The sequence below is a fragment of the Microtus ochrogaster genome, chromosome 2, assembly GCF_000317375.1.
Source record: "Microtus ochrogaster isolate Prairie Vole_2 chromosome 2, MicOch1.0, whole genome shotgun sequence".
NCBI classification, from domain to species: Eukaryota; Metazoa; Chordata; class Mammalia; order Rodentia; family Cricetidae; genus Microtus; species Microtus ochrogaster.
Window position 1 is genome coordinate 25,480,685 of NC_022010.1, and position 23,419 is coordinate 25,504,103.

The window sequence follows — 23,419 nt, forward strand, 5'->3', positions numbered from 1 at the left end:
TTTGGAGCCTGTCCTGGAACTAGCTCTTGTAGACCAGGCTGGTCTCGAACTCACAGAGATCCGCCTGCCTCTGCCTCCCGAGTGCTGTGATTAAGGGCGTGCGCCACCACCGCCCGGCAAAGATGGTTGTTTTAAAGACATCAAATCACAATAGATTTTTTTCAAAGCTTTCCCCTTCTTAGTAACCCCCACCCCGACAGACCAATAGCAGTCTGTGCTCCAGCTCACATCTCTCACATTAGGCATATTCCAGCCATAAACTTATTATGACAGGAATTTTCAAATGACTCCACCTTTTTTTTTCCTGCACTCAGTATGAGAGGGATACCACACTCTATTTCTGAGCTGATAAAAATCCTCTTTCTGAAAGCATTTATTATATTACAGCCTCACATGAGCCGAGCTCCATCCTCACCCCGCGTTAAGTGTCTGCGGTAGATTTCATTACAACCATATACTGGAAGTCCTGCCAGTATCCTGGCAGCAGAGTCCTCGTGGAAAATAAATGGCAATAAAAAAGAGAAATGATAGCCTGTGTGAGCGACGAGGAGCACAGCTTTATTGAGACTGGACAACCCCAGAGTAGTGACTTGGCATGCAAACACGAGCTTAAGAGCGAGTGAGTGAAAGTTGATATTGGAATAACGACTCTGCAGCCCAGACATGGGAATAATTTAATTAATTGCACTGAAATTTCTTTGATGAATAGTTATGCGGTGCTAAGCGTGGGGTCGAACAACAGAATGAGTCTCAGCTTTTTAATGGGCCAGCGCAGCTGCAGTTTTGGACGCCTTCCCACTTTATTTTCGCCTGCAGCTCTCCACAGCTCTCCTCATCCACATCTCTCCAGCTAAGCGCACCACTCCCCTAGCTCCCTCTCTCTTGCCTTCTGCAGAGTTCTGCAGAGCCAGGGAGGATGAGTGCATTTGGCCAGGGGAAGCCACTGGCTGCTGACTGCTTTGAAATGAAAACCAGATCAAACGTGGGGGGGGGGGGGCGGGTACTGTGGGATGGTTTCCTCAGGACTGGAACCTGTGCCTCCCCTCCTCCTCAGATCTCTAGGACGCTTTTGCAGAGTCTTTGCTGCTAAGTTGTATAAAGATTTTAATAAAAATGTCTTGTCCCTGGAGAAGGAGGCCGGCTTTTGTTGTCAGAGTGCCGGAGGGAAAAGAGCAGTGCAGCCCAGCTGGAGCTGGAGCATTAATCCCAGGATTCCTAGCCCGTATTTTCAGACAGATCAATTACTTACGGCTGTAACCAATCTCTCTCTGCTTCCTTGCTGTGCTGAGCTCGCTTTGCAGACTTGGCAGCTGACATAACCTTCCAACTTGACAGAACCGCAGCTGCCAATCTCTTTGGGGTCTGCTGGCTCCTCCGATCATTGGGGTTATACAAATGAGTCGTTAAATAAAAATCAAAAGTTCTGGGTGGCAATCTCTTCCTGGCTCAGTCACACCCAAACATCTAGAACACATTTTTAGTTGGATTAAAAATAAATTAAAAAAAAATACTTAGAATGGATGATGATTCGACTGTCTTGCTTCCTCCACTGTGATGGCCAGCACTCTGTAACAGAGGAGGGGGAAAAAAAAAACAAACCAACAACAAAACCAACTCTTCTCCAGAGGGAAGAAATTATCCACAGTGGATGCATTTCTTATCAACTTTTAGGTTGAAAGATGAACTCCGAAGTGGAGAGCGAGGAGATTAGGAGAGAAGAAGGGCATGTACAGGTGAGCCGTGTCTAATGTATTTCACACGGGGTCAGTCACCCGTCTTCAGCTGCTAGGCCACCTGGGCTCAAGGCCAGGAGACGTCGGATCAGAAGAGAAGTGACCCTCAGTAACACACAGGTGGCGTAGAACGTGTAAGCTGTTTATAGAGTATATCAGCGTGAGAATATAGCACTTCTGTGGCGGAGCAGAATCAATGGTCTCTCAAGGCTGCCCCCAGAATTTATTTAGTGCCTGCATGTCTTAACTACTCCTTACCAAGCTGAGCCTTTCACAGCTGTGTCAGGCCAGCACCCCACCTCCCACCCCCAGAGGAAGTACTTAGGGGCCAAATAAAGGAAACCCTGGAGTTCTTTTGTTGTCTATCCCTTCCTTCAGTCTGCACAGATGTGCAGCTCTGCCTTTTGAGACTGTCTCAAGTAGCAAAGGCCGGGCTTGAACTTTCTGTGTAGCCAGGGATGGCTGGGAACCTTGGATCCTCTTTTTTCCTGCCCTTCTGTATTGAGATTGTTGTTCATAAACCATCTTACTTAGGGTTTTTATGGGGCTGGGAATGGGACCCCAGGCGTCATACATGCTAAGTAAACATGCTACTAAACAGCTCCTCGTGTGTATCTCTTGATCAAACAAGTGCTGTCTCTGTCTCATTCTCTCTGACCTTTCCTCTTTGTTCTTCCATGACTTCCCTGTCTGCAGTGTATTGTTGTGTGATGACTTTTCCTTTTTCCTTCAAGAACAACTGTGAAAAGTTTCAAGAACAGAAGGAATCATGGACCTGGACAGAGCAGAAATGGATTTGTGTGTGTCCTGGGGAATCTCGCATCGTGTGTGTGTGTGTGTGTGTGTGCACGCGCGCGCGCGCACTCATTTCTGTTTGTCTGTCTAGGGGAGTTCATGACATACTGTTCCATGCTTCAGAAACCTTCTGCTATCTGGAACTCATTGCTGGTGTCCCTTTGGAAGAGGTGTTTCTGAACCCTGTCCATAGTTAAGCAAGTTTGTCCCTGCTGGCACATGCTGACACTGTTTCCCCCAAGCTTATATTTCTTTGGATAGATTTTAGCAATGCAAAAGAGACACTGAGAGCATAACTTGTTTGATTTGGATGTTTAAAACCTGTATCTGTTTCCTTTTTTCTCTCGCCTCTCCTGGATATCCCCAGAGGAGTGCTAAAACACAAGTTAGGAGGCATGCGGACATCTTACCACAGCTCTTTGCTTGTGGACCTGCATTTTGTGATTCATTAAGCAGTGTGGAAAAGGGTCATTGGTAGCCATGCATGACAGTCCCCCATCCTCAGAGCTTGCCAACAATCGAAAGTTTGAGAGAGTGTAAGAAAGAAAAGGGAGGTGAGATTTATAGTTAGTTCATGTTGCTTTTTTTTCCTCCTTGGAATGTTGCCCGCCTTATTAGGAGTTCTTTAGTGAAACAAAATGCAGTGGTAGCTTGAAGAAATTATGACTCCCTTCCAGCTGCCTAGGGGGAAGAAAGGGGCTTAGGAGTCTGTAAGCCTTCTCCCCTGGTTGCAGTTAGGAAGCCAGTTGACAGTGTAATAGGCTTTTGAAAGTGGGTGCAATGGTTTGTGTGTTCTGTTTGATGTTGCAAATACCAAGCCCCCAGGGAGATCTGCAAAGAGGATATTCTGTTCTTAGAGAAGAAAAGATTAACCTGAAACGTGAACTGAAAAACTCCCCAGTACTAAACAACTTAGGTGCAGCTAAGCAATGTTCCTGCTCACTGCTGCACACACAGCATCTGGCATGCTTCCTGTTGTAGTCAGGCAGAGGGCTAGGCAAATAGTTTTTAATGATTTCGAGTCATGAAAGGTGATTGCCAGTCAATGTAAGAGGATTAGATTGCAGATTAAGGGTATATTTGCTCATATATATGTTCGTGTATGTAAGACTTCTTTGCAGATGTGCAGAATCACATACCTATAACATCTTCTGTTTATTTCCTGAAACCCACCTAAAGGCCCCTTTATTCATGTATAGGGTCGTGTTACTGATCCCTTAGGGAAGGGCTGTTATTTTGGAGAAACTGTGCCAGTCCATGTATGAAGTTAGTACTGTCATACATGAGTTTGTACATTCATTTAACAAACATATATTGAGTATTTACTATTTGCCTGCAGTTTACTAGGCACTGTGAAATAGCATGATTAAAAGGAAAAGAAATCACCAGCAGGAAGATTCAGTATACAAAGAAATCACTTGCCGTCAAACCTGGTGACTTGAGTTTGACTCCCAGAATCCACATAGTACAAGAAGGCATCAGACTCTTGTAAGTTCTTGTCTGGCTTGTCTCAGTGTATGTGCACTGTGAAATGCAGTACCTTTCCCCTGATAAGAAATAATTGCAACCTAAATATTTATTTCAAAAGAGAGACAAGAATAACAATCTTTGCCATACTGGAAAGAGAGAGAGAAACAAAAACAAGTAAAACTAATTACAAACCTGTAAGTTTCATGTTATCCTGTGTTCAACAAGAACTGACTGAGTCCCTGTATGTGGTCTAAACTTTGTTCGTAATGGAGTTATCAAAGAAGCAAAACCTTTCCTCATTTCTGTTCAAAATAGTATCATTTCTGAAGAGTAAACTGGTTGAGTTTACTTTTGGAGTTGAACAAAGCCCCTGATTCCTGCAGCAGCTCTGGACATTTCATTTGTCACATTTTTTAGGCAGGAGGATTTTGTTCCAGAACATTCTGCTCTGTACCTATTTATAAACCCTGATGGAACTGTGAGAGCCTCTACTGCCCTGGAATCTCCACATTTCAAGAGCTGTGTTGCTTCTGCATGAACCAGGAGAGTCTGCTTTTCTGGGACAGGCTCAAAGCAATAAAATATCTGTACAGATGGGCTATAAACATTGAATGGGATCATTAATATAAATATACTTTATAAAAGAGCAGCGAGGTGTTTGCACTGTTTTTACTTAATACTTATCATTTAAGGATTTGTATGGAACTGTGAGTAAGCTTTCATTAACTCTTTTTAATCCTGTGGCCAGATACTTGACAGAACAACTTGAGGGAAACATGATTTATTTTGACTCACAGTTTTAGAGGGTTCATTCTATCCCGCTGAAGAAAGTGGTAGAGTTTCTCATACCATAATGGCCAAGAATGCAGAGAAAAGAGAATGCTGTCATTCTCAGAGTTCTTCCTCTTTTATCCTCACCCCCACTCCCTTTTATTCTCTCTGGTATCCCAGACCATGAGCTGGTTATTCCTGACCTCTGGAGGCACCGTCACAGAGACCCCCCCCCCAGAAGCATGCCTCAATCTCTTAGGTGATTCTAAATGCAGTCATGTTGTCAAGGAAGATTAAGTATCATGGGATATAAAGCAGAATCCAAGTGTATTTCATACCCTTTTTCACCACCAAACAAAAAAAAAAAAAGATGAATCCTTTCTTCTAGTCCAAGAAAAACTACAGAAATGATTTCTTTCATTTTAGCAGTGTCCTGAAAGAATTAGAATGCAGTCCTGGAATTAACTTAGAAATGAGCCTTTCCTCAAGGTAGAATAACGATATTTTCGTTTCGTGTCTCACTTTGCGATAAAATAGTTTGACAGAAACAGCTATAAGGGAGAAAGTTTATTTTAGCTCACAGTGCCAGGGTGTTCAACAGGTGGCAGGAACTTGAAGAATCTGGTCACATGATGTCCCCAGTCCAGAGCAGAGAGAACTAAGTGAAGGAATGCATCCACACCTGTGATCAGCAGGCTTCCTTTATGCTTGCAGAGCCCAGGCCTCAAATTCTTAGAATGGTGTCACCCACAAAGGGCTGGGCCGTCCCACCTCAGGTAATATAAGCAAGCTATTCTATTACAGGCATGTCCAGAGTCCAACCTGTTCTGATTATTCCTTTATTGAGAATCTCTTCCCAGGTATGTGGCGGTTGTATCAAAAGAACAATTTCAAACCAATTGCAACAGTTGGTGTCAATTTGTGTGCACTGCTCTAGAGGTGATGCTGGGCAACACTGTCGCCCATCTTTGCGGTCATACATCCTTTTTCTACTTCTGCCCTGTGTCGTTTGCACACACACCCCTCCCCAGGGAGGACACGGAATATTGTGAATGTGTTCTCAGTGACTGCGTTCTCACACCTGGCCGTGACCTCCATTTTACGCAGCACTGAACAAGATGATATAATGAAGAGTGGGATTAAAAATGAGGCCACACAAGAACAGTCATTTAAATAGCGAACCTTCAAGCTGAAGAGATGGCTTAGCTCTTATAGCACATAGACACATGTGCATTCAATATATCCATACTCATAAAGTAAAATATTTTATTCGAATTAAGACATAAACAATGACTCTTGCTTGCACTGGGTTATATGATTCTGTGAAGTTGTCCTTTCTGGAATCAAATGCATAATTCATAAGAATGAATTAGGAATTTACCTCTGTCTTATTTGGATGTCACATCTGGGTGAACTTTAATGCCATTGTGTGGCCATTTGAATTTTTTGATACAGGGTCTTGCTATGTTGGACTGGATGTCAAGAAACTCACAGTATAGGCCAGGTTGGTCTCCTCCTTGTGGCGTTTCTCCTGCCTCTTCCCTCTGATCTCTGTGATTATAGGTGTGTGCTGCCATACTCTGTTCTTCGGCATTCTGGGTAAAGGTGGGGGTGGGGTGGTGGATGTGGCTTTCCTTTAAGATCCTTTAATGCTTACTTTAATTTTGTTGTGACCATAATTCCTGACAGACCCAACATGCGATTCACTAGACCAGATATTTCAGTGTATCCCAAAGCAGAAGGCATGGCTGCAGGCAGGTGTAGCAATGGCTACTGTTCTCATTATGGGTTACCAGGAATCAGAGGTGACTAGAACCGGACCTGGTTATAGCTGTCAAAATTCTCCTTTTGCCAGTGTCCTGCTTCATACAGCTTCCACAGCCTAACCCCAATGGCACCATCTGCTGGGGGACATGCTTTCAAACCATGAACATCTGTAGAGCATTTCAGACACAAACCACAAAAAAACAAAAACAAAACAATAAAATGGCTCACTGGTTTTATTTTTTTTTCTTATATAACCCCTGTTGCCCATTTGTGTATATGCCCTGGGACATAATCAGCCTGACAGTGTCCAAAACATGCATGGGTGCTTATGCATACACACACACACATATGTACACACACACATACGCACGCACACACACACACACACACACACACGCACACACGCACACGCAGGACTCTTCCTTGGTAGATAGCCATCAACTTCCATTATTTCACCATCCAGGGTTTGGCCTTGGGAAATCTCTTCCATTCATGTTTGAGTTTTAACTGGCTTAGTCTTTTACAGGTAACCACAGCTGATATATCATGTCTAGGTTCCTCCTTAGAGTCTTGACAGACCTGACCTTACTTTATTTTAGGTGGTTTTTTTTTTCCAATTTTACAATTTTAATACCAGGAACCAATTTTCTTCTAAGGAGCAAACCTCAAATCAAATAAGAAAGCAGTTGGTTACGCAATAACAGCCATGCCACTATGTCACCAGTGGGCACATTTTGCCTAGCATGGTATTATAGCACGCAGGGTCCAGTGCTTGTACCAGATTGTCTATTTATGTCTTTTAAACTGCTCCGTAGTAGATAAAATGCAGGGTTCTAGAAAGTTCCTTTGTGCCTTACGTGGGTCTATACAGGTTGCAGATTTCTCCACCTTGTTTACGAATGGAAAATCTGGCACAGGAAGTTCCCTAAGCAATGTGTAGAATCAGCATCCTGCCTTCTAAACATGTCACGACATTTATTAGCCCGGTTTGAGTTGAAGGTAAGTTCCCATTTAAAAAGAAAAAAAAAGTCTCTGTAATGATTAGCAAGGGCCTAGTATAATTTAAGGTATTCTTTGGAGTTTATAAATATAGCCTCATAAAAAGCCAGAATATAAGGAAACTGTGACTTTAAGTCATTAGAAGCCCAATGGTTTGATAAAATAACAGGAAACAGACAATTTATTATGAGCAGTCTCAGTAGCTCTGGATTATCTATAAAACTTTTACGGCCTTTCCCAAGTGGCAAGAAGCCATAAAACTTGCCTGAATGAGGGACTTGTTAATTTACTTGTTAAAGCAAATTAAAAATTTATAAGTGCTTTTAGGTAAATGAGATCTCCTCTCATTGCTGCCCTTGCGGGGCCCTGGAATCCTAGGAGGGGAAAGCGGCTATGCTCAGACACCACCGCAGAACAATAAAAGCTATTAAATTGTACCAGTTTATTACAGCCAAGCGCTGCAGCTGTTGCCATGGCTAGCTGTGATGTACTGGCGGTTTACAGCCTGGGGTTGCACTAGGTTTTCTTTCTTATTCAAAACAAAAATAGGAAAATTAGGGGGAGGGAGTGAAAAGCTATGTAAGAAGGTTGTAGTTGACTTTGATTACCTGCATCTGGTATTCAGGTCATGCCTCCTTTTTCGCCTTGACCTTACCAATCCACAGGTTGTGACCTGTTTTTGTTTTTTTCCTCTCTTTATTTCCAGATTTTTTTTCCTTTTAACTGCTGGCTGATACTTGTACATCCTTTTATGATGGGTTTGAATCACGTGGTCCATAGACCAAGGCCAGATCTTTTGACTGTTTATATCACTTTATTAACATCTATTGAAAAACAAATCTCAGTCTTACTTCCTCTCTTTTCTTTTCCCTGACTCCCTGGCACTTCCTCTCTCTTCCTCCTCCCACTGCCTACCTTCAAAGTCTAAGAAAGTGAACTGAGAAGGTGGCTTAGTCAAGAAAGCATTATGCTTGCCTTGCAAGAGCAAGGTTCTGAGTTTGTTCATACAGAAGATTTACTGTAATTAAAGGCGTGTGCCATGAGTTCGAGGCCAGCCTGGTCTACAAGAGCTAGTTCCAGGACAGGAACCAAAAAGCTATGGAGAAACCCTGTCTCGAAAATCAAAAAAACAAAAAAAACAAGACTTACTGTAATCCCAGTGTTCAGGAGACAGGGACAGGCTCTCCAGTCCTGCTTAGAGAGTTCCAGGCTGCTGAGAGACCAAGACTCAGGAAACAGTTATGAGAAAGAACACTGAGGGTGGCTATGCTGAAGAAGTCATGGGCTTAACACACAGCAAGACCAATGCAAACACAACACACAGAGTGGTAGAAAGGAGACTGTTTACATTTTCCTGAGTGCAGGGTATTTTGATGGTTGTACATGTTACTATCTTCCCAGAGAAGTTACTATGAAGCTAATACAACTAAGCATGGTAGCCGAAGAAAGCCATACCTAGGGATACACACTTGTAATCAATGGTATTGAGACAGGAGGATCCCTGGGACTCACTGGCCAGCCAGCCTCAGCATACAAGGTGGATGGCTTCTTAGGGACCTCTGGTCTCCACGTGTACACATACAACGTTTACATCTAACCTGTTGATATTTGTAGGACAGAAAAAGTATGTATATCAATTATTGACCCTTCTTAGAGTAAAAATGACTGTTATTTCACAAGCATATTTAAATTTCAAGATTTATCTGGAGAAGTCATATTATAAATATTTTCTTGTGGTACTATTTCTAGTCACTATGTAGAAAACATTTCATTAGCATTCAGAATGTAAATGATAAAAAAAATGTATGGCCTAGTATCATTATCTGTTCATCTGACAAAGCCTAGGATCACAGAAAAAAAAAGTATCAGCTGAGAAATTGCCTTTATCAGATTGAGCTGTAGGCATATTCATAGTAATATCCTGATTGCTAATTGATACAGGATGGTCCAATTCACTGTGTGCAGCATCATCCCTAGTCAGGTGGTCCTGGGTCCTACAAGAAAGCTAGCTAATAATTCCTTGTGAGACAGTGAGCCTGTAAGCCTGATTTCTGTATAGTTCCTGCCTTGAGTTCCTTTTTGTTTTTTCTAACTGGTGGATTTTGACTTTGAGTTGTAAGCCATAGAAACCCTTTCTTCCCTATGTTGCTTCCAGTTTGTTTTTCCACACTAACAGATAGGAAAATAGAGCGTCATTGATATAAACTTTTTTTTTCTCCATATTCACCTGTTGGCCCCTTACATATGCAACCATATGTGTATTCCAAGGGAATTATATTTTTAAAAACATGTTGTTGGCATTAAGGCAGTACCAAAAATCAGTTAGAGGAGCATAAGTAAACGTGACAAACAAATTTATATTTTGGAGAGTATCCCAGAGCTATAGAAGGTCTTAGCCTTTAAAACATTTTTCACTATTCAATAATTTCTTCCAATAATCAGTTCTTCGTCTGGTTGGTCTTCAGTATTTGAGATATATTCCTATATATTACCGTCAAAAACTTTTTTATTATTTTTACTATATAATGTGTGTGTGTGTGCGCGCGTGTGCACATGTGTTGTATGGTGTATGTTTGGGTGCACATGCCCCATGGCTGCACCTGTGGAGGCCAGAGGCTGCCAATGCCTGTCTTCCTCTTTCACGTTCTACTGTATATCTAAGGTCTCTCTGAACCAGGACTTCTCTGACTAGACGAGACTAGACAACATTGGAAGATGAGTCCTGGAATCCTCTTGTCTCTGCTTCCCTTGCACTAGGGTTATAGGCATGTGTCTCCTCTCTTGGCTTTTTGTAGGAGTGATGATGGTCATCTGGTCTCCGAGCTTCAATACTTGTAGAGCAGGGTCTTCACTAACCGAGCCATGTTCCTCGTCCATAAACATTCTATAGGCACCAGTCATAGTTCCTTCCGAAGCGTCTCGCCGTCATTGATAGACTCAGCTGGAATAAGAGCTCATGATGATTGCACACATTATCGGTGTATGTTAGACTGTCTTCTGAACTGATTCTTAAATCCTTTATGGCTGAAATTTGTCTTTCGATTCACCCATAGCTCTGACCGCATAGCTCTGTGGGCTTAGAGAGCTTTGATGGCCATCCCATTCTTTTATTCGAAAGGATTAAGCTAAATTGTATGCGCAGAGAGAGTAGAGAGGTTGAAAAGTTTTAAAATAACAAGCAATAAACGATCCCGGTCGGAGGTCAATTGCTGAGGAGATCCAGGAAGTGTTCTAATGGGAAGTGTGAAACCCAAGGACAGCTGTGAGGAAGTTGGGGTAAGCTTTTGGAGGAAGTAGCAGTTCCTCAGATCTGTCTGCTTTTGAAAGAGTTCATGTGGAATTTTAGTGTATATGTGCACTCGTTAGTAATATTGATATATGTTGTATAATGATTGCTTAATTGCTAATTTTCCTACGCTAATTGATGTTTTTCTATAAAACCAAATTCTTGAGCTCTTTACATTTATTGAATGCCATCTGGCTTATGAATTTTCATAAGAACTGCCAAAAAAATAAATAAAATGTAAGAAAGAAAACGGTGCGGTATCCCCCCTCCTCCCATAAAACGGTGGAGGTGGGTCTCTAAAATGACTTTTTAAATGTTACTTTGGGGACTGTTTCTAGAGACTGAGAATTACACATATGCAGAGCCCGAGGCAGCTCAGCCGGTAGAGGGCTGGCATAGCTTGCACAAGGCCCTGAGTTCCATCCCCAGTAACAGATAAAGGAGGGTCTATGGTGCATGTTGAGACAGGAGCATCCTTAGTTTCAGTAAGGCCTAAGTTACGAACTAGAAAAGAATCTTAAGCATTACAGATTTTGAGTAAGAAATAAAAATCGATTTCATTTGATTATACTTTTCCCCATCTGTTTATTTTATTCCAATTTATTTCTTCAGATGACTGAGATAAATGAAAATTTACTCTTAATTACTTTCCCTCCCAACATGAGCCTTCCCCACTCCATAAATTTCTGTTAAAGAATTCATCAGTGACCATATGTATTATCCTGGTATTTGAGATTCTGAGGCAGGAGGATTACAAAGTGTTTAAGGCCCACTTCTTCCACATTGAGACCATTTTTCAAGCAAAAATGAGAACCAAAATGTTCAACTATTAAGTCATTATTTAAAGAAATTTTAAACAATATTATTCAATTTATTTTTCATTTTACCATAGTTAATATCTATTAATATTTAGCTTCATCAAATCATGTATTTATCATTCAGAATTGAAAGACATCATCATAGTACTACTAATGAAGATATATGATGATTATTTGTGTGACATAGTGACAGACACCTGTGATTGCAGCAACCAGCAAGGATGAGGCAGGAGCATCTTGCTGGCAAGAGGACATAGCAGGAGTCTTAGACACATAGACACACACACACACACACACACACACACACATAAACTCACTCACATTATGTGTTTGTACAGTTTCCCTTTCTCTGTTTCAGATATGCCAGAGTGATCGTATCTCAATTTACACAAATATTTGGTCACCAAATCAATCTCTGTATGCAGTTTTTACCCAGAGAAACAAGCTGCTTTTCTTCTTATTCTTCCTTTTTTTTTTTTTTTTTTTTTTTTTTTCGAGACAGGGTTTCTCCGTAGCTTTTGGTTCCTGTCCTGGAACTAGCTCTTGTAGACCAGGCTGGCCTCGAACTCACAGAGATCTGCCTGCCTCTGCCTCCTGAGTGCTGGGATTAAAGGCGTGCGCCACCACCGCCCGGCCAAGCTGTTGTTCTTGAATGCAATGTGTCTGTGTTACCTGTCAAATATGATATTACCTGTGGTGACAGAATACTATTTTGGAAATGAGTCTGAGTCTTGGATGAGAAAACCTTTCTACAAATAGGAGGTATTAATTTGTTTGACTCCACTTAGCCCTAAAGTGGTAAACAACTGCATGGGTACACAATAGACTCAAACTGAGGATACTGAACCAAGTGTGTATACATAGATCAATGATCCCTGTGTGTTCTAGGCTCAGCGTTCCTCTCCATCCTGAGCATTTTACTTTAGACCCTCGGATTTCTTTGTGTGTAAGGGGAACACCTTACTTCAGACAATGTATGCAGAGATTCTATCGGTTAACTTGTGGGAGTAAAGAAAATTGCTCTGCTGTTAAAGAATACATACTAGTCTTGTGATGGCAGATGGTTCACTACTGCCAGTAACATGAGTGTGAGGGTACCTCACACCCTCTTCTGGCCTTGTTTGGTATTGTGCACATGTGCATACACAGACACACATACTTAAATGAGTTATGTGCCGTTATTAAAATACCATGTTTTAGAAGACCCAACATTGACCCACACACGTTGGGTCATGTTGACACAAAATGAAGCCAGCTTACTGGTAACTGCTTGTCTTGTGTTACCCCTCCAGATGTGAGAATGTAGCACACCCTGTCCTCTGTCCTGTTATTCTGAAACTTGACTTCACACACGTCAAGTATCAGACACACGTAGAAGCTGCAGTCTGGACAGTTCCTGGGCAATTTGAATCACAAATTTAAGTGAGTTATTCAATCTTTGCATCTTTTCTGGTCATAGCCCAGTGAGGGATTTTGTGGTACATCAAAGTTGATACTGCATTCATTTGATTTCGTTTCTGGGTAGAAGAGTTCTCGACTGGAAAGTTGATTCTGTTAGCTTGCCAGAGTGTGTACATCAAAGCCATCATAAGAATAAATTTAAGCCTTATAGTGTACGCAGCTTCAGTACACATTGGTGAAATAGCCTGCTGATTGCTGATTACAAACAGTTGTTAATTCTCTACTTCACTAAATTCAGAGTGTAGAAACTTTCCTTAATAAAGAACAGATTGAGGAGATCCACGACCTCACTGTGTGGGAATTAATGGCAGATGCATACACTGGTAGTTAAAATGTTTCATTAGATGTTAATGTCTTGCTGTGTTTTTAATTGTTCAGGAATTAGCCTCTAGAATATTAAAACCATCTGTTTGTTATCATGATGAAACAGAATGCTTAAATAGTTATTAATTTGTGTTTCTTCTCTCTCTCTTTTTTGAGGAATAATCTGTAAAACTTTGATCCGTTTGGAGTGTTGGGAATTTGGAATGGGGAAGTAAAGAATTTTAAAGCGTACCCGTGCTTTGAATGACTGATTTGTCATTTTTTATATAAACCCAGTGTGTGTGTTTTGTATCCCCCCTACCCTTTTCTCCCTCTGCTCTCTGTAGAGAGTTTAAGACGCAGAAGCCAAGTTAACTCTTCCTATGATGCAGTGAGAAAGACCACAACTCTGTCTTCAACACTATATACCCTTTAGGTATGGTGTTGCATGCTTGAAATCCCAGCATTTGGAAGGTAGAGGTGTGTGGCTCTCAAGTTCAATGCCATTTTAAGCTATATGGGACCATATCTTAAAAAGATTTTCAGTCTGTTTGTATGGTGTTGTTTCCATATGCATGCAGAGCCTACAGAAGCCAGAACAGGGAAGCATAATCCCTAAATCGGGTTGTGAGCTGACTTGTGAGGGCTGGGAATTAAATCTGGGTCTTCTGAACCATCCCTCCCGTCTAGAGGTTAGACAGAGTTCCAAAGGAAAGAAAGTATTTTTTTTTCTTTTTTTTAAGTTTTAAGGTATCCATTGTTTTCTACTGTCCTCTGTGTCTTCTCTGAGAAGCTGAAGATGGCTGGTGCAGTTTTCAGCTCGTATGGGCAGTTTTCTTGACATAGACTTTTCTTTATGTCCAGAGCCCTCAGCCTGAGAACTGAGAGGTGTTCCTTAATGTGTACATTTGTGGTGCCCAGAAATAATGCGCAGCAGTCTCACATTTGTGTTATTTGGTAGAGACATTTTTTCTGGTTTAGATTGCATGACGCCTGAGTAGTATTTTGGAAAACACGGAGAAAAACCTGTGTTACCGTCATTGCTTCAGGAGCAGGGAACAGACTCTGCAGATGCCAGCCCTGTCCCCTGTGTTGAGAGCAAACATCTGTACATTCTTCCTGTCCCAGTTAGCTTTGTCATCCTGATGCAGCCTACATTCATCTGAGATCAGCGTCTCAATTCGGGATTGCCTTCATTAGACGTGACCATTTCTGTAAGGACTTTCCTGAAGTGACTTGATGTAAGAGGACCCAGCCCACCACGGGTGTCAACCACCCCTGGGTAGGTCATTCTAGGCTGTAGAAGAAAAGCAAGCTAATCCTGAGCCTTTCAGACAGCAAACAGTATCGCCCCATGGTTTCTGCTCCCAAGTTCCTCCTTGAGTTCCTGTCCTGATTTCCCTCAGTGACAAGGTCTGACCTGTAGGATGGAATTAATCCTTCCTCCTGAGTTTCTTCAGATCAGAGTGTTTTATCAAAGCAATAGGAAAGAAAGTTGCCTTCAGTGCTCTTGCCCTCAAAATGAAAAGCTCAACTAATGTTACCCCGAGTATAGCAAATTGCCACACAAGTGGGCCTACAGTGGGAAGAAATATCTCCCTCTACACGGGATACAGATTATACTTTCCAGGCTTCTAGTGCTAAGATTTGTCATTTTTCCCCTCGTAGTTAGGAACATTAACAAGTTTCTAATGAATTCATGCAGATCAGCTAAAATGCTAACAAGAGTTGGAAATTTTGCTTGAGTAGTGAGTCTTTTTCCATCCCATTGAAATGCTGTGTGTGTTGGGCAAGAATTCATGTTGCCTGGGAAGTTTATAGTTCTCCGTGTGTGATCTTCGTTAGTGTTAATTGTCAACTTCAGAGCATCTTGACTCACCTGGGAGATGGTCCCCTGCCGCCTGCCTAAGGGGGATTATCTTCATTATCTCAATTGGTCTCTAATCCATCCTTAATTGTGGGCAGTACCATTTCCTGATTAGGGGTCTTGGACTGTGTCAAATGGGTATAGAAAGCTGATCATAGGCATGTTCTGTTTCCTGGCTTTGGATGCCCTGTAATGTGTTCCGTCAAGCTACTACTATCTTGATTTCCCTACCATCATGGATTATATTCCCGAAGTATGAGTCACAATAACCCCCCCACCTCTAGTTACTATTGTTGAAGTATTTCATCATGTCAGCTGGGGTGAAAAAGGAAAACCAAAATACTGCATACACTCCCTATACCTCCTTGCCTATAAGTTAAGACTATATATTATCATCTTCTGTGCATTATTTTACCTAGGTTAAAGCTGGGATGTATTATTTAACTTTCCATTTTCTGAAACAGTAAGATATCACTACTGTGTGTCTCTGAGCCTCTGGCCATGGTCCCTTAGATGCCAGGGCTAGTAAGATCGTGATAGATAGAAGCCAGTATAGGGTTTGAGGACCATCCTTCCTTACTGTTTAAAGGACTCCTTGTAACTTCAGAGGTAATTCAGTTAGTATTTTTTGAGGAATGTGTGTTTCCCAGTTCACTTAAACTTGTCTGTAATATGACAAGAAAAATCTTCTATTATCTCCATTCAAAAAGTTTCTTAGGGCATTAGTTTTTCTTTTTACTTGTATAATCGATTGAGTTACTTTTGTAAATATTGCCATTAATATTCAGCAATTAGCATTTGATTGCACAATTTTACTTGTGGGGAAACAGGGCCTTACGTAGTTAATGCTGGCCTTGAACTTGTTTTTTAGATAAAGATGGTCTGTAACTTCTGATCTTTCTGTCTCTCCCTGGCAAATGCTGGTATTCCAAGAACATGCCGCCATGACTAGTTTGGTATGTGCTAAACTAAGTTTGCAACACAGGGCTTCTTGTGTGCTAAGGAAGACTCTGATAACCAGATACATCCCTAGCCCCATAAGCAGACTTGTTTTTTTTTTCTTTTTCTTTTTCATGGTGCAAAGTATTGAGTCTAGATACTCACACATGGTAAGCAAGAGTTTATTGAGCTACATCTCCTCCACCTTGCAGTACATGTTTTTGAAGGTGTCTACCATTGTAAGATATATAAGAAAAAAATATTACAGCTGGGTTTAACTATAACAAAACAAGAAAAGAATCTTTAAAAAGAAACTGTTATTAAAGTAAATCAGAACCTTAAATGCCTCATATCATCTAAATTATTAGAGTAGCAATCTTGTAATACTTAGACATGTAATACTTAGAGAACCATTAACTTCTTTTAGTGGTTTTTGACCTTTTGCAGAACAAGTATTTTTAAAAATCTCAAATGCCAGAAGTATGATTTCTTAACCTAACAGTAATTATATGCTACTTTTCCATTCATTTTTACTATACCTGATTCTTTGAAATAACTTAAATTACACATGGTCGCTGTTTCCAGAAGAAAGACTGAGTTAACTCTTGTACATCTCTCTTCACTTTACCTGCCCGTGAGCCTACTGGCACATATCAGGAAAATAGCCTTTCATAACTCTGGAATCTCTAGCACTCAGATTATCAAGCAGGCGTTAGGACCAGGTCTCTCTCTGTCCAAGAGCCAAGTGCATGCACAAAGGTAGGTACATGCATGAAGCCATATAAGAACATTGGGTGATGTAGACTGACCTGAAAGGCATGCTGTCCCATAAGCTTCCTTAGATATGGGACAGAATTTGGAATGGAAAGGTTACCAGGCAAGGGTTAGCTCTTCTGCATTGCTACATCCTTCAAGGACAGGGTGGGGACTCAATGCCCGTCATGGGTGGAATCCTAGAGATTTGGCCGCAGCACCTTTTATACTGGGTATGCTGGTGGAGGCCTAGAATTTCAGCACTCAGAAGATACAGGCAGTAGGATAAGCAGTTCAAGGTCAAACTGGGCTGCACTTGAAGATGACACCTATAGGAGACCCTGTCTCAAATCAAAAAACAAAAACAAATGAGGAGCAAGCATAGAACTCTGGACTAAAACCTGGTCGTGAGTGGCCATAGGAATATTCATTTAACCACTCTAGTAGGTTAGATTTTATTTATCATTAAATGGACCTGATTTTATTTGTAACAAGTTAGACAGGTTGTAGAGCCCCTTGCCCTGAGTTCTCGCAAATGTCTTTGGCATACTTTTGAACAACTTGACAGAAGTAACCTTAAGACAATGCAGGGACAAAAGCCTCACTGGTGTGGGTCAAACACAGAGTCAGTGACACGTGATAACCTTTCAGGTTTAAAAAAAGAAAAATGAAAGAGACGTTCAGTTTGATAGGTTCTTTGTATTTTTTTACTGTCTTAACCTCTGTGATGGGAAAAATGACACCCAGCTGCTTGTATCCTAAAGAGAAGGATTGCATTCATTTACTAGTGCTACTATAACAAACAGTACAGTCTGTATCTTAGAAGGTTTTATATTTTCATACTCTGGAGGCTTACAGTCCAAGTTTGAAGCCAGGGATGCATCTCAATGGTAAGTAGCTTACTTAGCCTGTGCAAGAGCCTAAGTATACTCCATCCCTGGAATAGAGAAAAAGAAAAATCCTACTTTTTTTTCTTTGTTTGTTTTGTTCTGTTTTGCCATTTGGACATCTGGTGGGCCTATGTGCTTGTTTTTGTGGGTGACTGCCTTCTTGCATGGCACTTCTCCTGTGTTTGGGGATCCTGGTAACTCTCTCGGTGTTGCCTTTATTTCTTCTTATTTGGTGCACTGGTCAAAATAGATTACTGTGTGCTTATTTTCATCCATGTTCTTCTTTGTAAAAGAATTCCATAGACTGGAGAAATGATCAGCAATGGGTGTTCATTAGGTTTATGGTTCTGAGGCTGGGATGTGTCAGGGTGGGCCAGTACGTGGTGAGGGCTCTATGGTTATATCCTAGCATATGGAAGTGGATTGAGAACAAACCAGGTGGAGAGAGGGTTCGAGGGGCGGGACTCGCCACATCCCTACTCCATCAGTAGCTCTGTCAATCAGAATGTGGGTGAAGTGAAGAGCCCTTGTTACCTAACCACCTGTATGGGTTACTTTCCCAATGCTGTGGTAAAATACCCAGGCACAAAAGGCATCTTAAGGAGAACATGGTTCATTTTGGATTATAGCTTCTGAGGACAATAGAGTCCATAATGATGGAGAGTACGTGGCTGTAGGGGCATGAAGCAGAGAGATCACATTTCATCTGCATACAAGAAGCAGGTAAAGAGAATAGCAAATGGGGGGATGCTGTGAACCCCCAAAGTCATACCTAAGCCATATGCTTCCTACCTCATGGACCTATGTTCTAATGGTTCCATAATCTCCTCAAATAGTATAGCCAAGTGGTAACTGAGTGTTCAACTGTGAGAAATTATGGGGTGCCATTTGTCATTCAAACTATAGCTTCACCTGTCAAAAGGATTGATCCGATGCTTAACTTTCCAGTGAGTGATGTTTGGAGGACACATTTTTACTCTGAATGCCACCCCAGTGTCCTCTTTGAACTTAATCACTCCAATTAGTACAATCCCCTTCTGAAGTACTAAGGGTTCATCTTTATTTGTGCGTTTTGGGGAACTAGAAGTCTATAACATAGGATCCAAAATATTCTAGAGCCTACATCTTCACCTCCACATACCAATATTTTAAAAATGATTGATCATAGGAGTTCCAACACTAATTGAGCTCTGTCTCCACAGAGGTGATACAGCTTTTCATCAAAGAGTCCTTCAGTGATATGAGCTGCACACAGTTATAACTTACAAAAATGACTGTGGACAGAGAAGGAACTGTCCGTGTAATGAGATTTTTATTTTTGATCTGATTTGAAATGAGCTCAGTCCAAAACTATGGCAAGATGGAAAGAAACTTTGTGTCAACGTTCATATCATAAAATTTTTGATAGCTGTCATCCCAAGTATTTTATATTATAACAAGCTCTATATACTCTTGATTTTTCAATTAAAAGTGATGTGGGGCTGGAGAGATGCCTTGGGAGTTAATAGCGCCTGCTACCCTTCCAGGTGACTGAATTTCAATGCCCGGCGTTCATATCAGGTGGTTCACAACTACTTGTAGTGCCACCTTAGGAGGATCTCATGCCCTCTCTGGCCTCTGTGGGTACTCACATGCCCACATACAGACATACATGTAGACACACATATACATAATAGTAAAATAAATCTTTAAAGCAAGGATATACAATGATGTATTGTGTTTTCTATACATTTGATTATACTTGATTTAGAAAGCTTTATTATACAGATTTTTAAAAGCCAGGCATTTTGATGCACATCTTTAATCCTCGGCCTTGTGATGTTTAGACTGGAGGATCAGAAGTTCAGGGTGGTCCTTGGTTACATACTGACTTTGAGAACTGTGTTTTAGAACACACACACACACATTCACATACACTCTGTATCTTAGTACTAAAGTAGAGATGATAGTTAAACCTCATGGAACAATCTCAACAATGAAGTCCTAGATAGTCTGATTTCATCTGCACATCTGTTTGCCCTCCTTCTAACAATTCTGTTCTCAATGTGTTTGAGAAGTGCAACTCAGTCATCCAGGGCTTTTATCCATCATTGTTGCAAAGGTACCTTTTTACTGAACACCACACTATAAACAAAATTTCCTTAACAACAGAATTCAGCCTGTCTTAATAATCTCTGAGTTTAGAAATATTTCTTCCATTCAAATTAAGTGCCAAGGATGCTCGATCTGGCTGAGGTGTTTTCCCTGTCTTTTCAGCTCAGTTCTTCCCTCCTTTGTCTTGAATTAGCTTTTGTGTAGGGAAGTGCCTGAGAACCTCACCTCCCGCTGTGTCTGCAAGTGTCTGATTAATGATTAGAATTTGAGTGATGTGGAGAGGCTGCAGTGTCTAAGTCCAGATCCACATCACCTTTAAGAGCTGTTTCCTGCTCTCCTCTGCATCTCTGTCATCTCTAACATCTTTGTGAACCTTAGATGAATTCTTTGGAATGTACATACATACCTCTAATTTCTTGTCAAGATAAGAACCCATTCAAATCACTTCTTAGGCTGATAGAGATTTCTCTGTTTTGCTCCAATCCATAATATGTCATAATATATGATGTTTTTTACCAATATATTTCAAAAGTGCTTTGAGTTATTACCTTCATTTTTCTGCTACTATACAATCTTGATCAAACTGTTACCATATTGGAACATGGAATTTGAGGTAACTTGAATCTGCACTCACAGTCTTTGTTCCCTTGTATTTGCCTCTAGAATGTGTTGTGTCTCATTGCTTTGGATGTAAGAGTTGTGTTTCTCCATCATCCTTGTTAAGGGAGTTGTGTACTTCCTGTACTGCGCTTCTGTGACTCCTGATGTGTGATGGAACTTCTGCCCTACCTGCTGGTAGGATGTGGGCATCGGTCAGATCACTCTGATTGCCTGATTGCTTATGTTTACAATTCTGTAGTGAAATTGATCTTTGCTTACTTTCCTGTCTTTATTAACCTGCTATCTTTTCAACTCTGAAATCCATTGAACTGCTTTACACGTTGAATCATGTATGTTTTGGGCTAATAGAAGCAGTTTTGTAGTTTTTAGTGTCTGAGAGGTATCAGTATCCAAGTCACGTGTAGGCACCTCACCGAAACAGTGTTCAGAACTTTCTTCTTTCCTCGCCTCCCCCTCGCCTTTTCCCACTGAACCCAGACTCAGGTGATCTGGTAAGACTGGTTAGCCACTAAACCCTGGTGATGCTCCTGTCTCTGTGCCCTAGCACCGGAATTAGAAAGGCATGCCCCTATGCCTTGCTTTCTACTTAGGTGTTTGGGATTCCAAATTAGGTCCTCATGCCTGCGGGGCAAGCCCTTCTCCAGCTGAGCCTGGCACCAGCCCCCTCACATTCTCATTTTTATTCATCCCTTGACTTGTGTTGCCTATATTCATAGTGAGGCTTCCTACCTCAGTTCACCCAGTCTAGAAAGTTCTTTACACACATGCCCAGAAGTTTGTCTCCTAGGCAGTTCTAAATCCCATCAAGTTGACAATCAAGATTAACCATTCAGTCATTAATAACAGTTGGCACACTCCTGAGATCACAGTTCCAGAATACAGAGAACATGTTTTCCACAATGAAATCTAATGAAAAGGAAACTCGGCCTCTTGTGTTTTATAAAAGATAATTCCGTTGATAGAATTACCACTACCCAAGCCGGATACTAACTCCCTCATTCTGTTTAGTTTGCTCTAATTCAGTTGCCTCCTGTGAAATTAGAGAAGGGGCTATAGAAATTTTCACATAAACACAATCATAAGACTGGAAAGCTTGCTAGTCAGGTTTCTCACTTGCCTGTGTTACAGCAAAAGCCTTCTAATGCTGGCCACCATGGATGCTGGGACAAATCAATGCAACCGGATTGATTTTTCTCAGGTCTTTAAATGTTTAAGCTCACACCTGGCCTTTGTGTTGTCTCCTGCTTGTAGGTAATAGCTGGGAATTCCAGGTGAAGGATTACAAGTTCTCAGCTACTTATGCTACCCACAAATGATCCGTTGGTTGCGGTTGAAAATACTGGTTTGAAAATGTATTCGTGGGATTAGGAATGAGCACGTCTTCCCTGAAATCTTGTGGTTTAGCTTTAGTGCTTAGGGTAGTCAGTCCGTGTCTTTGAAATATTGAGCTGGCTGACAGCTTAAAATCCTAAGTTTCCTTTAAACTTGAGCAGGGCTTTGGAGGAAAAAGGGGTGGCACGGGGGGTGGGGGAATGGATTTTATGTTCAGCTCTCCAAACAGAATTCACTTAAGTGTGTTTGCCGCCAGGGCCTGGGGAATGCAAGCCAGCTGATTCCCTGCCTTCCTCCTTGGGTTCTGCCCTCAGCCCAGATCAACATTTAGTCAGATAATTGACATTGGAGCCTCTGAGGTCTGTTGTAGGCCTTGTTATAAAATCATTTTCCTTTCATAAAGAAGCATGGAAGAGGGACAAGGTACAATGTCCAGGTTTAGTTAAGCTAAGTTTGTATAAGGAATAGTCCTTGATACTCTTTTATTTTAAAGTACAATTTTTTGCTAGTGAGCATGCATCCCTGCATATGGTGGGGAGAGAACAACTTTCAGGAAAAGGTTCTCTTCTACCGTGTGGATTCAGGGAATTGAGTCTTACAAGACCCGCCACCACCCCAGACATGCTGAAGTCCATGGGGATGGTAATACACTACAGAATTGTGACTGTGTTCTCTGCGATCCTCTGCCTGGGCACTGAGCATTGAACCAGCAAACAGCAATAGAATCAGGAATTTGGGTCCTAGATTTTGGCCCAACTCTGAGGTTTTTTGTTGTTTCTTCATCCATGCTTTAAAATGGTTCTGCCTACCACTGTGAGAGAATCAGTTAAATAATACATCCTGTCTTGTCTTGCTTTTGAGATGGGACTCAGGTACTCCAGACTGACCTTGAACTCATTGTGTAGCAAGGATGACCTTTAACTAATGGTAACCCTGCCTCCACTTCCCCAGCACTGGGATTACAGATACGTGTGTTACCGTGCAGTGTTTTCACAGTGCAGAAGGTCAAACCCGGACTTTTGTACAATTATTCTATGAATGAGCTATATTGCCAGTCAAGAATGAGAGTTCTGATGCCACTTATGAATCAGAGTATATGCTCCACATGCAGGTTTGATGGTCAGTGTGGCTGTTGCAATAGTACTGATTCCGGCCAAGCTGGTCCAGCTGGTAAAGGCAGTTTCCACCAAGCTTGTTGACTTGGGTTTCATTCCTGAGATCCACGTGGTTGATAGAGTGCTTGCCTTGTATGTGCAAGGCTCCTGTGTTCTGTGTTCAGTCCCCAGGACTACGTAACCCGAGTATGATAATACCTGATACCTCTAATCTAAGTCACCAGAAGACAGATACAGGAAGATCAGAATTTGACAGTCACCCTTAGATACATAACGACTTTTAGGTCGTTCAGTCACATGAGTCTCTGTCTCCAAAAAAGGCGGTGTGTGTGTGTGTGTGTGTGTGTGTGTGTGTGTGTGTGTGTGTGTGTGTGAGAAAGAGAGAGAGAGAGAGAGAGAGAGAGA

General features: G+C 41.5%; 1 protein-coding gene across 2 annotated transcripts in view; it reads left to right on the top strand.

Annotated features, from left to right (window-relative positions):
* Auts2 (AUTS2, activator of transcription and developmental regulator) overlaps positions 1–23,419 on the top strand; it is a 1,102,717-nt gene that overhangs the window by 448,985 nt on the left and 630,313 nt on the right. The gene's annotated exons all lie outside the window — the stretch shown is intronic.